Genomic DNA, 7,609 nt, shown 5'->3' on the forward strand with positions numbered 1-7,609 from the left:
TCCTGTGCCCATTCTGGCTGTCACTGATGGGTGCTATAGTCTTATCCAGCCTGGCCAAGCCTCAGACCTGACTCTCATGTGACCCAGTGCATGCTATGGCATATAGCCTAGCTGGTCCCACATCAATTCTGGCTTGCATGAGTGCCAGTGGGTGCTACAGCCTTGCCTAGCCTGATCTTATCCATAGTCCTTGTTCTCATATTCACGAGTGGGAGCTGCGGTCCAGCAGGGAAGTCCCTAGAACTCACCTAATAGGCTTGTTCTCAGCCATAGGTCTTAACCCGTGTCAACAGGTGTTTTGACCCAGTATGGCAGGGCCCACCTGCATTCGCAGTTTTTTTTTTTTTTTTTTTAATTGGAAAGGCGGATATACAGAGAGGAGAGACAGAGAGGAAGATCTTCCATCCGATGATTCACTCCCCAAGTGAGCGCAATGGTCGATGCCATGCCGATCCAAAGCCAGGAGCCTCTTCCGGGTCTCCCACGCGGGTGCAGGGTCCCAAGGCTTTGGGCCATCCTCGACTGCCTTCCCGGGCCACAGGCAGGGAGCTGGAAGGGAAGCGGGGCTGCCGGGATTAGAACTGGCGCCCATATGGGATCCCGGGCGTGCAAGGCGAGGACCTTAAACACTTGCACCACCGCGCAGGGCCCTCTCAGCTTTTTTTAAAAAATTATTTTTTTTTATTGGAAAAGCAGATATACAGAGAGGAGGAGAGACAGAGAGGAAGATCTTCTGTCTGATGGTTTACTCTCCAAGAGGTCATAATGACAGGAGCTGAGCCAATCCAAAGCTAGGAGCCAGCAGTTTCTTCCAAGTCTCCCACACAGGTGTCAGCAGCTTGGGTACTATCACTTTGGGCCATCCTTGAATGCTTTCCCAGGCCACGAGCAGGGAGCTGGATTGGAACCGGCACCCATATGGGATCCCAACGCATTCACGGTGAGCAGTTTAGCCACTGAGCTATCGCACCATGTCCCATTCTCAGCTCTTACTGGCAGGTATTGTAGCCTAGCCCAGCTAGACATGGCCCAAAACCTGTCCTGGCTCTCATGAATGCCAATAGGTTCTGTGGCCTGGCACGCCCCAGCCAGTTCCACACAAATGTAGCTGCTTCACTTTCAGTCCCGCTCCCTACTAATACACCTGAGAGAGCTCCCTGCCTGTCACTTGGGAAGGCAGTACACAATGACCCAAAGTTTTGGAACGCTGAACCCATATGGGAGACCTGGAAAAAGTACCTGACTCCTGGCTTCAGACAGGCTCAGCTCTGGCCATTGTGGCCACTTGGGGAGTGAACCAATGTGTGGGAGATCTTCCTCTCTGTTTCATCTCATCTCTGCATATCTGCCTTTCCAACAAAAATAAATCTAAAACAAAAGAAAACAAACAAAAAACCCCCCAAAACAAGGAAAGGAACTGAGAGGTAGAGCAAGAGAAATGGAAACTGCTTCTTGCAGTCATGGGTTCTGTTCTTGGACAAGTATGCTTGACTGCCTGTGGACACCTGGTAGGCCTCATTTCCTTGATTTGGGGGAGTCACAGGAAACAGGTGACCTGTGCTGGACAAAGATGTGAGAGTAAGCATGCTCTCACTTAGGGTCTCAATGCTGGCATGTGTCTCACCAAGTTAAATCGCAGCTTGTGACACCAGAGAGCGCCAGGTCCAGTCCTGGCTATTCCGCATTCAAGGCAGTTCCTCATTTCCCTGTTACTGTCCCTGGGAAGGCAGCAGACGATGGCTCAAATGCTTGGGTGTCTCTCACTGATGTGGGAGACCTGGATGGAATATCTGGTTTATGGTTCTAGCCTGGCCCACACCTGGCTATTGTAGCCATCCAGGGAATTAAACTGCTTATGGGAAACCTCTCCATCATTCTGCCTTTTAAATAAATAAGTAGATCTTATTAAAAAAAAAATCAGTGAAACCACTACAACCTACACAGCAGCTTCCTGTTTCTGTGAAGCTTTTTTGGAAACACTACATATATGTGTTTCTATTCCTATATTATGTACAGCTGCTGCCATGCTACCACTGAGCTGAGCAGCTGAACCGAGACAGTATGACCTGCAAGGGTATTTTGGGGGTGGGCAGCATGGTGGTTCAGGCAATGAAACTATTTCATGGTATGCCAGCATCCTATATGGGTGCTGGTCTGAGTCCCAGCTGCTGCACTTCCCATCCAGCTCCCTCCTGTTGGGAAAGCAACAGAAAATGGCCCATGTTTTTGGGTTCTGGCTACTCAAGTGCAGGACCTGGATGGAGCTCCCGGCTATTGGCTTCTGCCTGAGACCACACTGGCCAGTTGTTCATTCTCTTTCCTCTCTATAGCTCTGCCATTCAAATAAATGAAAACATCTCCAAGAAGATTTCACTAGTCTATTCTGTGATACAAATGGAGGTCTGTGTAAATACATAGGTACTTTCTCCTTTGTACCCAAAGATGTTTCAAGTGGTCAGCCAGTCTCTAAGATGGCGCCAGTGAACTCTGTCTCTTTTAATTTCCATTGCTGTGCATTCCCTTTCCACTCTGAGTACGACAACAGTGGTTTGAGCCAAAGTGAAGTAGCAGTATGTGATCAAAAACAAACTGCACAGACTATTGTTTTCACAGTGAGTGAGTTTACTGGAATAAAACAGGAAATATTCAATAAATAAAAGTTAATAGTAAGGGAATAAGGCAAACGAAAGGTTTTTGTTTTGTTTTGTTTCTTCTTTGTTTTTATCTTTGTAAAGATTTCTTTATTTACCTGAAAGAGTGAGAAATCTTCCATCCTCTTCATTCACTCCCCATGTAACTGCAATGGTAAGGACTGGGCCAAGCTGAAGCCAGGAGCCTTACCTGATCTTCTATATAGATTTCAGAGAGCTCAAGCATAGGGAGTTGGATCAGAAGTAAAGCATTGGGTACACAAACAAGGGCACACATGGGATGCCAGCATGGTAGGTAGTGGCTTTACCCACTATGTCACAATACCAACCCCAATATGTTCTTGATAATAAGTAGAGACAAACAGGTCAGGACAGTAAGTAAACTTCCTGCTGAAATGGCACCAATGGACTTACCTGGACATTGATCCATACACCTTTAATCCAAAGTGTAAACTAGAGCTGTCTAAGCATCACTGTTGGGTAACACTGGCAGGCACGAAGTACAAAAGCAAAAGGAAGAAACGAGTCAAGTGCAGTCAAAAATAACCTGATGAGGGCTGGGATTGTGGCATAGTGGGTTGAACCACTCCCTGTAACACTGGCATTCCATATGGGCACTGGTTCACGTTCACCTGCTCCATTTCTGCTCCAGCTTCAACCTAGGAAAACAAAAGATGGCCCAAGTATTGTGGGCCCCGTATCCATGCTGGAGGCCTAAATGAAGCTCCTGACTCTTGCCTTCAGCCTGGTCCAGCCTTGGTCCAGCCTTGGTCATTGCTGCCATTTGGGAAGTAAAGCAGCTGAATGGAAGATTTCTGTCTCTTCTCTCTTTAAAATAAATGAATAATTCTTTTTTAAGATTTATTTAACTTTACTGTAAAGTCAGATATATATGTAGAGAGAGGGGAGGAGGAGACAGAGAGGAAGATCTTCCATCTGTTGATTCATTCCCCAAGTGGCTGCAACAGCCAGACCTGCACCGAAGCCAGGAGCCTGGAGCCTGTTCCAGATCTCCAGTGTGGGTGCAGGGTCCCAAGGCTTTGGGGTGTCCTTGACTATTTTCCCAGTCCACGATCAGGGAGTTGGATGGGAAGCAGGGCCGCCAGGATTAGAACCAGTGCCCATATAAGATCCCGACGTGTGCAAGGTGAGGACTTTAGCTGCTAGGCTACTGTGCTGGGCCCAAATGAATAATTCTTTTTTTTGTATCTTTTTTTTTTTAAAGATTTATTTTTATTATTTTTTATTGGAAAGGCGGATATACAGAGAGGAGAGACAGAGAGGAAGATCTTCCATCCGATGATTCACTCCCCAAGTGAGCGCAATGGGCCGATACTATGCCGATCCAAAGCCAGGAGCCTCTTCCGGGTCTCCCACGCAGGTGCAGGGTCCCAAAGCTTTGGGCTGTCCTCAACTGCTTTCCCAGGCCACAAGTAGGGAGCTGGAAGGGAAGCGGGGCTGCTGGGATTAGAACCTGCGCCCACATGGGATCCCGGGCGTGCAAGGCGAGGACCTTAAACACTTGCGCCACCGCGCCGGGCCCCAAATGAATAATTCTTAAGTAAATATAGATGGGTAATGAGTGTTCACCTATAGATTCTACTGGATCTTGCCTTTAAACTACCACAGGGGCGGTTACCTGGCCAAGTCTCATTTCTCAAGCGTTCAGCTTCCTCTGGACTTTCAGCAACTATTCAGCCATCAGCCTGTGGATAAATGAAGACTCACAGTTCGGGCATGTATGAAGCAGGGTGAAACCAAGGGAGAAACACTGTCCCCTGACCTGTCTAAAAACGGGTAAGCAAAGGCCTCAAAATGAGCTGCTCCCTTTTTAATAACATGCCTTGTACGGGATGTACATGTGCTAGAGCTCCTGGCAGGAATAATGCCTACTGGACAACTTGGTTAGCTTGTTTGTCTAAGATGCTGTAACTGTAGACTAAATTCTGGAATCAGGCCTGCTCCTTGCTTCCAGGGATAAAGTGTTGAGAACCATAGGCAGTTCTGTTGGCTTGTGACATCACAGCCAACAGCTGTTCCATGGGACACCCATCATGCTTATTAAACTGCTCATCAGAAACATGGCCGGACATGAGACTGATAGCCTTTGGCACATGAAGGGAAGCACGAGAAATGTGAGAACAAGCCAGTGTGTTTGCTGGTTACACAGATGAAAGCGATGAAAGGGAGAAGAGCATGTGTGTCCGGATAAAGAAAGGTAAGTTGATTCTTTATAGGGAAAAACAATTGTTAGATACATGCTTGGCTATCTTATTGTCATACATTTCTTACTGGGCAAAACAGCCAGGCCCCTAATTGCTAGGCAATGGACAGCCAATTCACCACAGGCGAGAAGGGTCTGAGGAAAGGGCTTATTTCCAGAAGCTAGCAATCTTGGCAATAGAGTCACTTCTGGATCCCAGCTTTGTTTCCCTCCCAAGAAGACAGCGAAAAAGTTTTTACAGGGAAGGGGGTGGTAGGTTTTAGGATGTGAGGGCTTGCAGAGGCACAGAGAGGGATGATTAAAACAGAAAAGACTTCAGAAAAAGGGAAGCTTGGGCCCAGCGTGATGGCACAGTGGTTAAGGTCCTCGCCTTGCACGCCCGGGATCCCATATGGGCGCAGGTTCTAATCCCAGCAGCCCCGCTTCCCATCCAGCTCCCTGCCTGTGGCCTGGGAAGGCAGTCGAGGATGGGCCAAAGCTTTGGGACCCTGCACCCGCGTGGGAGACCCGGAAGAGGCTCCTGGCTTTGGATTGGCTCAGCTCCAGCTGTTGCCTGGGGAGTGAATCATCGGACAGAAGATCTTCCTCTCTGTCTCTCCTCTCTGTATATCCGCCTTTCCAATAAAAATAAATCTTTAAAAAAAAAAAAGAAAAAGGGAAGCTCAATAGCTTAGAGCAGTGGACAGCATAGCCAGATGCACATGGAGAATATGGCAGTACACAGGACCCTGCAGAGGATACCTGGTACCATGACAGAGCACAGAGGACAAAACAAATTGCTCAACTACAGTGTTGCAGTGAATATCTGGGCAAACGGAGACTCTAAGGTGAATTATGTCAGCCAGTGGATTCTGGAGAGATTTCATCACAATTGAAGTGGCAAGATCAGCAGCAATTCAGAATTGTTGAACTATCAAAACCACTTGAGCAGGATCCTTGGCGCACACTCCACATCAGGGACCCTGAGATGGCTGTGAGGCTGGGTGGAGCTTCTCCCGTTATCTTCCCCTTTCCCCTAGATACAGGAAGGGAAAAAAAAAGAGAATGTGGAAACAATGGTCTCACCCACTTTCCTCTAGCCCTTGACCCTTCACACCCTAATCAACTATGTAAAAATCATCAAAAATAAAAAAAAGAAAAAGGGAGGCATAGAGGGGGGTTTGAGGATAGGACTGTAGGTTGCCCAGAGAATGGGTAGGCAGCCACATCACCCTGAGCTATGGGCAGCAGCTCGTATTGTTGTGGGGGTAGGGGTGAGGGCTGTTGCAGAAGCCCAGTTGGGAAAGTTCTCTTCTGGTCTTTTTTTAAAAGAACCCAAAAGCAAAACAAAAGACACCATTTCTTGTTTCAGCAATTTGGCACGTGCAAGGCGAGGGGCTTTTCCAAGCAACAGGAATCATTGATAACAGGAAACTTGGAAATACACTAAGAAGCCGTTCCCTAAAGAAAACCTGTTGGTTTGGGAGGGTTATGGGAGGAGTGGGGGGAATCCCAGTGCCTATAAAACTGTATTACATAATACAATGTTATTAACAATAAAAAAAAAAAAAAGAAAACCTATTGGTTTCACAGACATTTTAGACAAGGCAGCGATCTACAGCTTCACAACACGAACCAGCGGCTGCTCAGGGCTGGGAGCAAGCAACATTGACTGCACCATCTGTGAATACACTCTAGAAAATCATTCAATTTTCAAACCGTTTTGTAGCATGCTGTGTGAACTGTATTTAAAAAAAAAAACCTGTTATTTTGCACATTCTGCCATGAAGATGATGGCAGATACCCGTTGCGGCCAGTTTTCTCTGCTGTGCCCCCTTTTGGTTTCCTCAACTGAAGCCCTAAGCTGCCTGATACTTTCGGCGTCACCGGTGAGAACTTTTCAGTTCTGTGAATCAGAAAAGGCTTGGCAAAACGCTTTAGGTTTCAAGGTTAAGTAACTTGGCACCCTCAGAAATTGGATCCTATGGACACTTCCTTCACACTTGGCTGCCACCGGCAAGGATGGGAAGTGGAGCAGCCGGGGTGCGAACCAACGGCCCCCTCCACACTGGGACCGGTCATCCACAAAGGGGCTTCACCAGGCAGAGCCTCCACCTTGGCTGCTGACTTATGTGACTCGTTTTTTCTCAGCACATTGGCGATCTGGAAAGAAAACAGGCTCCACGCCCTCCGGGACCGCTAGTTTGACTACTTCTGCCACCAGGGAAGGCCTGAGCTCCTGGGAGATTCATAATAATGTTCCTAAAACGGGAAAAACATCCCGGACCGACTCCGCGGCTCCTCGCCCAGCTCGCAGCGGCTCCGACCTCGTGCCAAGCCAGGGAGCGCCCTTCCGGCCTGCCCACGTGGCGGGGACCCAACGGCCGCCATCCAGCGACGAAACTCCACCACCTTTCCCGCCACTTCACCCCACCCTTCCCCGCGCCACGCCCGAGTCCTAATGCGCCAGGACTTCCGGGACGCGCAGACTGCATCCGGGTATTTGTCAGTCAGGGCGCAGGGGCCTGCCCTTATGACGTCAGTAGGGGCGGGACCTTCGCTGGCGACTGGGCCTCCTGTCAGGGGGCGGAGCCAACGCAAGGGACCCGCCCATCAGATTCCATGACGTGTTAGAGGGGGATTCTCTATTATCAAAGTTTCTGTTTAGGGCAAATGCTAAGGACAAAGTGCCAATTCAAAAGTTCACATCCGCCAAATATTTGTCAAGTATTCTCTCCGTGATATTTTTCGCTCT

This window comes from Ochotona curzoniae, unplaced genomic scaffold (genome assembly GCF_017591425.1).
Source record: "Ochotona curzoniae isolate NIBS_2020 unplaced genomic scaffold, NIBS_Ocur_1.0 patch362, whole genome shotgun sequence".
Lineage (NCBI taxonomy): Eukaryota > Metazoa > Chordata > Mammalia > Lagomorpha > Ochotonidae > Ochotona > Ochotona curzoniae.